The sequence below is a fragment of the Triticum aestivum genome, chromosome 6B (assembly GCF_018294505.1).
Source record: "Triticum aestivum cultivar Chinese Spring chromosome 6B, IWGSC CS RefSeq v2.1, whole genome shotgun sequence".
Taxonomy (NCBI): domain Eukaryota; kingdom Viridiplantae; phylum Streptophyta; class Magnoliopsida; order Poales; family Poaceae; genus Triticum; species Triticum aestivum.
In genome coordinates, this window is record NC_057810.1 from 285,231,619 (window position 1) to 285,241,159 (window position 9,541).

The following is a 9,541-nucleotide window of genomic DNA, read 5'->3' on the forward strand; positions in this document are numbered from 1 at the left end:
CACAATAGAATACGGTGACCCAGATACAGCTATAACCACCAGACGAGCCAGAGCCGAGCTCGTAGTATGTTGTTCTTGTACTACTAGGACAAATTAGCATTCGTTAAATACCATATACTATCTCCTACAGTAGTATATACAATCAATACAGAGACATCCTTTGGAGGATTTCCTTTCGAGGTCTGACGAAAACGAACAGAGAACCCAATGCAGACTCAACGCAAGGTGCCAAATGCGCCACTCGGTAGCGAACGAGACAGACCGGGCCTTGACCTCCGGCTGGAAGAAAGGACGGTCTCCCCCTCGACGGTGACGACCACGACCACGGTAAACTCCGTTGAGAGGGCAGACTCGCCATTCCACACGGCCGGCTGGACACTCTAAAAACCAGCACAGGTGCGGTGGCTCCCCTCCGTCCGTCTCGTCGAGTTCTCCGAGGAGAGGAGAGGCGAGGCGACATGGGCTCCAGCAGCCTCCAGCAGACCAACGCGCTCTTCAGGAAGAACCTCGTGATCCAGGTGACGCACCCCATGCCATCTCTCTCTTCTCCTCCTCCTCCTCCGTGGAGTAGTTTTGTGTGGAACTCGAATCCCATCGCGCAGAATTATCTTGCCTTCTTCTTGTGCTCTTTGCGTTGCGTGCGCAATTGGCCGTGGGATGGGACTGTGAGGGTGCCATGCACCAAGAATCTGTGACAGAAATGCATCTTTCGTGATCCAGTGTTCGCAGATTTTTTTGGTGAAAAAGGACCCAAATGTTCAGCGTAGCATCAATCCTAATTGTGTTGCAATTAATTCCGCAAACGGAAAAAAAAACTGTACTCCAGTAAATACATACTGCATCGTTTTGGTTTCAAGATTCAGTTCCGCTGCAATCAGGGAAATCTTGCTTTCAAACCCCAAATCGCCGATTTAGATGATTAACCCTCTTTCACACGTAGCAGTTTCATATTTTGTTTTATAGAGAATTAGTAGAATTTATGCTATGACCGTCGGTTAGAAACTTGGAACTATGGATCATAGAACTACAGTTCTTAAATTTCTATATATGCCAAGAGCCCAACAATTAAAAAGGACACATGCAGAACATTTTTTCTTCTTTAAACCCCTGTACAATTCTACTAGGAATCTACAGTACTGTAAATTGTACTGTAGAATTTTAGGAATCTATAGTACTGTAGAATTCTAGGAGTATAGTACTGTAGAAATCTACAGTTATTAACCCACAAGTTCATTTTTTCTTTAAACCATTTCTTTCTTTAGAAAGTTGTGTTGTAAACTCCTGTAGAATTCTGTGCTACTGCTCCATGACATGTTATTTGTAGTATGTGTTTTTTTGGGGGGAAATTTGTATGTTTATTTTGATTTTGTGAGGATTATCTCGGTGTTTATTCTACCCCTCCTGTGTTTTCTACTCTACTAGTAATTCTTTGGGATAAAAGAAATATTTTCCTCTGATTACTGAATCGAATCGGCAGAGGCGCGCCTGCAAGACCAACTGCTGCCTCATCCTCTTCCCCCTGATCCTCTGCGCGGGCACCGGAGGCCTGCAGATCGCCATCAACCGCGCGGTCAAACGAGACACCACCCCTCTCAACTGCAACTGCAGCAATGCCGTCGTGCCGGCGAACACCACGGGAGGCCCGGCGTGCCCGGAGGGCTGCCCGCAGCCTCGCGCGCCCAAATGGCCACCCGTGGTGCACATCCCGCCGTCGGCCACGAGCCGGTTCGGCGGCGGCCCCCCCCGGCACATCGTGCGGGGCGCAGGGGTCCTGCGCCGCAACGTTCCTCGTCACCGGCGCCAACCAGTCCTTCGTCGGAAGTATGCCGTAACTCTGTTTCTGTTACTAGGTGAGTGGTTTTTTGACATGATTTTTGCTCATCGCAGGTGCAATGGGTAACATGATCCCGGTTCACGACGCATCGGTGAACGTGTCGGCCGACGACATCTCGGCGTTAGCCGATTTCGTGCTGGTAGCTTCCATTTCCTGAGCCATGCGTTCTTAATGATACTTGATGTTCAGGCAATTCCGTGACGTATCGAAAACTTCAGGCGGGCTATTCGGGGTATTCAGGCAGTCCTCTAGTGGACTCCTTTCTTCAGAACAAATGCACTCCAAACCTGACGCTTTCATACTCATTTGTAGACGGCAATGAAACTGGGACCCAAGGTAAAAAATATATCTTCTAGTCGAAGGTCAAACGTTGTACCAGTTACTGAACAATGAACACATGAAGGCTTAGTAGAAAAACTCGCAGCACCAATGGCTTCAGTTATTCTTGATATTAGCAAACTATGATCGGATTACTAGCGTCCTGTCGTGGCATCTGGCAACTTCACCCATTTGCAGTGCATTCTAGTTATTCCTGATGTTTGCTAAAACCATGCATAGATGTGGATTGCACGGAGGGATTAATGCTCTGGCGCGACAGTTCGTGGCTCATCAATGATGACCTATATAGTGGCTACACGAACAGGAGCAATGAATTTGCTGCAGGTGAAATTTTTCCATCTTAGATTGTGTACATGAATCAGTTCTTCTACTCTACTAGTCGCTGACATTAAGTTACACTGTCTGCAGCATACGACTTCTTAAGCTCTGATCAGGGCAACTTCAACTTGATCATTTCATATAACTCAACGTACGAGTTTGATGCTTATGATGGCCTTCCAATCCCTGTCTTCCAATTTTTTGGAGGGAATAAACCTAGACTGCTTGAAGTTCCACGGTTAACAAATATGGTACAATTTTTCTCAATGTAGAGAAGACTAGTACACACTATCTCTTGCGATAACCTTTTTGATTGCTTAATTGTGTATTGCAACCTTTCACTTCTCTACAAATTATTTTAGTGTCATACTAACATACATGCGTTCTTGGTTCTTCATGTCACAGACTCGGTTCATGTACTATTGTCTTCATTGTTAAATTATTTTCGAGACCACTTCACAGAGTTTCATTTTGCAGGCTTCAAATGCATACCTTCGTTTAATAGGCAATGGTCTGAAGATATCATTCGATTTTGTTAAAGAAATGCCTAGAGCAGGTCGATCATGGAGTACATACGATCTAACTTCAATAATAGGACCGCTGCCTTATGTATTGACTATCCAGCTCCTTTTCCCGGTATGGCAGGTCTTTATGAATTTATTTTCAACGTCAGTCGATTTGAATATTTTGGAATGTTGTTTTCTGATAGTTGTACAAGCAAATAAATACGGTAGCACCTTTTAGCTTATAGAAGAATGAATTGATGCTACAGGTAATTTTGACCAACATTGTATACGAGAAGCAAAAGAAGCTTAGGATTATGATGAAGATGCATGGTCTTGGTGATTTGCCATATTGGACTATATCCTATTGCTATTTTATTCTTCTGTCCATGCTATACTTGCTGTCCTTCATGGTATTTGGTACTGTGTTTGGTAAGATAATACTTTTATTACTATGGATGTATTCTTTGTGCAATAAAATATAAGAATTACTTCTCTTTGATAATCTGGGAATTGGTATTGAACCAAGTCTTGTTGTTCTTGGTTAGGTTGATCAATGTGCTAATTTTATTTATAAAGGAATGTCGTCGAACAGTTATAAATTACAAGGACATTTCTGATAGTTTCATCTCTAATTTTCAGGTTTTACATTCTTTCGACTGAATAGTTATGGCGTACAGTTTGTGTTCTACTTTGCTTATATGAGCTTGCAAATTTCATTTGCATTTCTTATGGCAACATGGTTCTCAAATGTGAGAACAGCTGCTGGTATGCTTCCATAAAGAGTATTGCTACATCCAGTGCATCAGATGGTATGAATTTATCTACACTGATTAGTTGACATACCACGCTGCAGTGACAGGATATTTCTACGTGTTTGGGTCCGGCCTTATAGCAGATTATTTTTTCAAGCCCTATATCGAAGACATTTTCATCTCAAGTATGCATGCAAATTTATCTTTGTAGAAGTTCATTATGCAGTTGTCATTATGATTCTAGGGCTTCTTTGATGTAAGCTTTTATTCCATCACTCAAATAATTTGTGTTGCAATTTTATATTTGTTCATTTCAAGGAAGCTGGATTATACTTTTGGAACTTTTCCCTCCATTTTCTTTGTACCGCATTGTCTATGAGTTTTCTCAATCTGCATTGCTCGTAAGTCAGATTGACCGCACAGGGATGCAGTGGAGTGACCTGAATGATCCCAAAATGGAATGGCGAGTGTTTTAACCATAATGATACTCGAATGGATCCTATTCCTTTTATTATCATTCTATCTGGATCACTTTGGTTCCTTTCAAAGTGGAATTAGAAAAGCAGTATTACTTCTTCACTCTCGCCGGGCTGGGAACCGTTCTCAATCTGCTCAACAGCAGACCACACAGATTCAAGAGTTCGAAGCTTCCGTTGAAATGGAGAGAACAGATGTTATCAAAGAGGTGTGCTATCTTTGGTCCTTACAAAAAATAACTCTTGGTTCTCTGATTGATTTTGTTATAAGGTTAACAAAAATATCAACACGAACTAGTAGGACAGTTTGTTAACCTTACAGACACATTGTCGTGTCGATATTTTTTTCTCCTTTTCTACATCGTAACAAACTCCATTGCTGTTAGCCTTATGATCATTGCTGTATACAGTGTTATAACTGCTTAACCTAGAGTGTAATTATATAGGTTGAAATTCTAGTCCTGCTTGAACGTGTCTGTATTTTTTCTTTGCCGAATCGCAATGGCATACTAACGTAGCTTTGCATATTTCCTTACAGAGAGAGATGGTTGGACAGCTCTTACAAGAACCAAATAGTAGTTATTCAGTCATATGTGACAACCTTAAGAAAGTGTACCCTGGAAAAGATGGCAATTCAAAGAAAATTGCTGTCAGAGAGTTGTCCCTTTCAATGGCACGTGGGCAGTGCTTTGGTGTTCTTGGTCCAAATGGTGCTGGAAAAACCACTCTCATCAACATGGTAAGCATGAAGTTTATAGATACCATAATTTACTATAGGGCTACCTTCATCAAAATCTAATTGGGGCAAAGCATAGTCTGATTTATTATATGTCATTATAGATATTGTGCCTCCTAGAAATATGAACTGGACAGATATAGTGAAGCGGATGGAGTAGTACGTAAATCATTCCTAGCACATCCCTTCCAGGAAATATGCCCATTCAAAAGTGCAGCCATACATTTCTTTACAGCAATGAAGAACATGTCTAGGGGTTCATGAACTAGTAGGACTGCACTGAGGAATTTGCTGTCTATCCCAGACGGTACTAAGGACTTCTAACCTGATAACAGCTCACTGGATTTACTAAACCTACGTCTGGCACCGCGTACATCGAAGGAATGGACATAAGGTTGGACATGGACAAAATTTATACAGGAATTGGTGTTTGTCCCCAGCATGAGTATTTTCTTATCTCTCTCACTCAGATTGTTTCGAGTTTGTTCTAGGTTAGTGTAAGACCATGTAGTTTTGAACTTGTGATTGATTGCTTTATCCTCCTTCGAATATTACCATGCAGCTTGCTTTGGGAAAATCTGACTGGCCGAGAGCATTTGATGTTCTACGGCAGGCTCAAGAAACTGAAGGGTGCAAAATTAGCTCAGGTAATGTGTTACAGTATATCTAATATAGTGATATTTTCCATGCATGGATATGATGAACTTGACTTCCGTCACCATTTACCACTTAACATTGAAGCACCATAATGTCATTTCCCTGACCAGCTGATTAAAGCTGAACACATCATTTTCCTATAGGGCTGATATGTTCTGAGCCAACCTGTACACTTGTACAAATTTGCCAATGCAAAATCTAAGATATAAAATCTTTCGTTGGAAAATTTAGAAGTCAGTATATACCTAGGCTCAATATAAAGGTGGAAACCAAAATAACTGATACAGATTTTAGTGCACAGATGCAGCCATGATTTCCAGGCAAGAATTATCATATTCAACTCATGTACTTTTTCCTGGAACTCGATTTATCTTCACATATTGTGCAGAGAACTCGCTGTTTTATCATCACATATTGCCAGTTTTTTTGGATAAAAACCAAATTATCATTCCGTACAGAAAAAACTAATAAAAACCTCACATAAATTCTTTCCAGGCTATCGAACAATCTCTGAAAAGTGTGCGTTTGTTTGACGGTGGTGTTCCCGATAAGCTTGTACAAAAATACAGCGGTGGCATGAAACGTCGTCTCAGCGTCGCCATCTCTCTAATTGGTGACCCTAAGGTACTTGTATTATCAACTGAATTCATTCACGATTCGATAAGCTTCTGAGCGTTCATGCTTGGAGAAATTTGTAGGTTGTTTATATGGATGAACCAAGTTCTGGCTTAGATCCGGCATCAAGGAAAGACCTATGGAAAGCCGTCAAGTCTGCCAAACAGGACAGGGCCATAATTCTCACGAGTACAGTACTTTACCTTCAATTCTCATATAGCAGTATATCAGTTCATCGCTGCATTTTCGTGTGTGTGCATGTTGAGCTTGACATCACATGACCAAAGTTAAAAACATACTTCTATCAATCTCGCAGCACATTCAATGGAAGAAGCTGAAGTTCTGTGCGATCGGATAGGAATAATCGCGGATGGTACCTTGCAGTGCATTGGAAACTCAAGAGAGGTACAATTATCGTACGCCAATAAATTGATCATATCTTCACACATGATCATTGATTTCAGATGCTAACGCAGCCACCCAATCCGCCTTTTCCAGCTGAAAACCAAGTACGGAGGCTCATATGTGCTGACGATAACGACCATGGCGGCTGAGGAGGCGGAGGAGGAGGTGGCAAAGCTAGTCCGGTCCATCTCGCCGGCGGTGAGCAGGGTGTACCGCATCTCTGGGACGCAGAGGTTTGAGATGCCGAAGCAGGAGGTGAGTATATCAGCGGTGTTCCATGTCATGGAGGACGCGAAGAGCAGGATGACCATTCTTGCGTGGGGCCTATCTGATACGACTCTGGAGGATGTGTTCATCAGAGTTGCCAAGGAGAACGAGGCATCCTCTGTCATCTGATTGGCAAGATAATCCGGCCCAGAAGAGTCACTGTTTGTAGTTCATCACAGTTGCAGCTTCAGAGATATCGTTGTGTGGCAAATTGGCAGTGCACGTAGCTTTAAGTTTTCAAATGAGTTTGGACTTTGGACTATGGAAGGTGTAGCTTCAGATTATTAGATATATATGGCAGAAGAACTCAGGGATAAGGAAATGCATTATAAACGACAAGAAATATATTTAAAGTTATGTAACGTGGAAACAAAATCAGAAATTTGACACAGAAAACTTATTTGAGAATCCTAAAAATGTTTTGAAAATGAAATAGTTTATGGACATTCATGAAAAATCAAGAAAGATGGTGATTTTAAGTTTCATGCATGTTTGTAAATATCTGTGAGTTTTCATTAATCCCTTGCTTTTCAGTAAAACTTTTAATGTTCTCATTTTTTTACTTGTTCATTTTAAACATTCCCAAATTTGTTTACTGCCTTTTCTGGATTGCTTGTCAATTATTATTATTATTATTATTATTATTATTATTATTATTATTATTATTATTATTATTATCTGATTTTAACTAGTTTTGTTTTTTCTAATTATCATAATGCGGCACTTCTTTTCAGATGTTTCATTTATTTTTTATGAATCTTTAGATTATTGAGAATAATTTGTTCTACATTTTCTTGTTCAATGATTTTTTGGTCTTTTTTGTGGTTGGCGTAGGTTGCCCTTTGTGCAAAGCCATTACCATGCATTGTTTTTGAAAGATCCAACGTTCGCTGGCTTATCATTGATTTAGCAAAGAGCATATGGGAAGCAGGGTTCAATCAAGTGATCAATAATGAGTTATGAAATGTGAATGTGCCGACGCGTTATATTAATTTGTATAAATCTCTTCCGAAAAACAGAATAGCATTTATTGCACTGCGCAAAAAAAAACATCACTATTTTTTGGAGCACGAGCTATATGTTACAGGTTCTAAGAAAAGACCCTTCACATAATTTTGTAAAATAAGTGACGATTCCTGCAGTATCGCCGATTATAGATGGTTGCTAAGGTAAGTGACAGGCTTGTTTGAAGCATTCGACCATAGTTGATGCACTAAGCATAACTGACACACACTCATGTCCTATATTTCATTAGACAACTCACAGTGGGAGTAATATAGATAGTAACATCACACATCTCTAAACAAAACATATGATGTGTAAGTACGCAAACTAATTGGAATAGCTAATGTAAAAAAATATATGATGTGGCGAGTAATTAATGAGGAAAGAGAGGCACGTGGTAACATAGCTATTTACTGTAACATCACACATATTAAGACAAGATGAGTCTACAACCAAATAAATGAAGTGTTGCATGACACCACACATATATTACTCCCCACTATAGAGGTAGTAACATAGACTAGTAACATATGCATGTTACTAGTCTAAGTTACTATGCATTGTGACTAGTCTAAGTGACGGACCCTTCGTAATTACCCGTCACTTAACTGGCAACCATGAGTGAGGGCCCTTCGCCCATCAGTGATGCCCTGAAGCATGACTGACGTAGCCCAGCCCTCATGTCTTATACTTCACTAGCAGAACGCCCGTGCGTTGCTACGGGCTATCCGTAATGTTACCTATAACACTCGGGTTCAACACAAAAAACCTCATCCAATGACGTACCTTCCCTTTTTTTGTCGGAACCTCCCATTCCTGATCGGCTTACTGCCGTAGCGGGACATTTCTCGCCGGTGCCACCTCTTTTAAAACTAGATGACGACGACCTCATCTTCGCCGTGCATTGCAATAAAGATGAAATTTTTTCATGTTCACAATAAAATAGAGTGGGTTAAACTAACAACATGATATTGACACAAAGCAACAAATAACTACAGATAGCATTCTCAATCAACTTTGCAAATGCACATTGACATTGGAGGAGAGTGGCAATATGAGTATTCCTTGTCGCCAATAAGCTCCACCTGCATCCCACATATGGTAGAAGGGATAATTGTGGTTCTTCTCTTCTTCGTCTTTCCCTACACTTTCTACTCCTCGCGTCTTCGCTAACCCGTTTCATTGGCGCCAACCAGCACCACGTCAACATTAGTGTGTTCGTCATCGATGCCTCATCTTTTTATCTCTCATTTCTCGTCAGCTTTAGATCTCGTTCCTACTTATTTTCAAGAATACTCTTTCTTTTTTCTCTCTCTTATTATTTGGAACACTCTTTTCTTTCTCCAACACCATGGACCGTTTGGTGGCTTTAGTTCTTTTTCCTTCTTGTTCTTGGAACACGCTTTCTTCTTATTATCGCATGAACCACCTGGCCAATGTTGTGCCGTGTTGTCCTCACCCGTGAATATTTCAGCAAACGTCAGCGTGTGGACATCCTGCAGAGCATAGTCTTCATCCATCTAGGTGAACGCTAGGTCGCCCATGTCGCAAGCGCATGGTGGCCGTTGTCCATGTCGGCAAGCGGTGCTCGGTGATTGGCCATGCAGCTGAGAGGGCGTTGATCGTCCTTG

General features: G+C 41.1%; 1 pseudogene; it reads left to right on the plus strand.

The window, feature by feature from the left end:
• Positions 1–228: 228 nt before the first annotated feature.
• Positions 229–7,267, plus strand: LOC123136948 (ABC transporter A family member 8-like; annotated as a pseudogene).
• Positions 7,268–9,541: the final 2,274 nt, after the last annotated feature.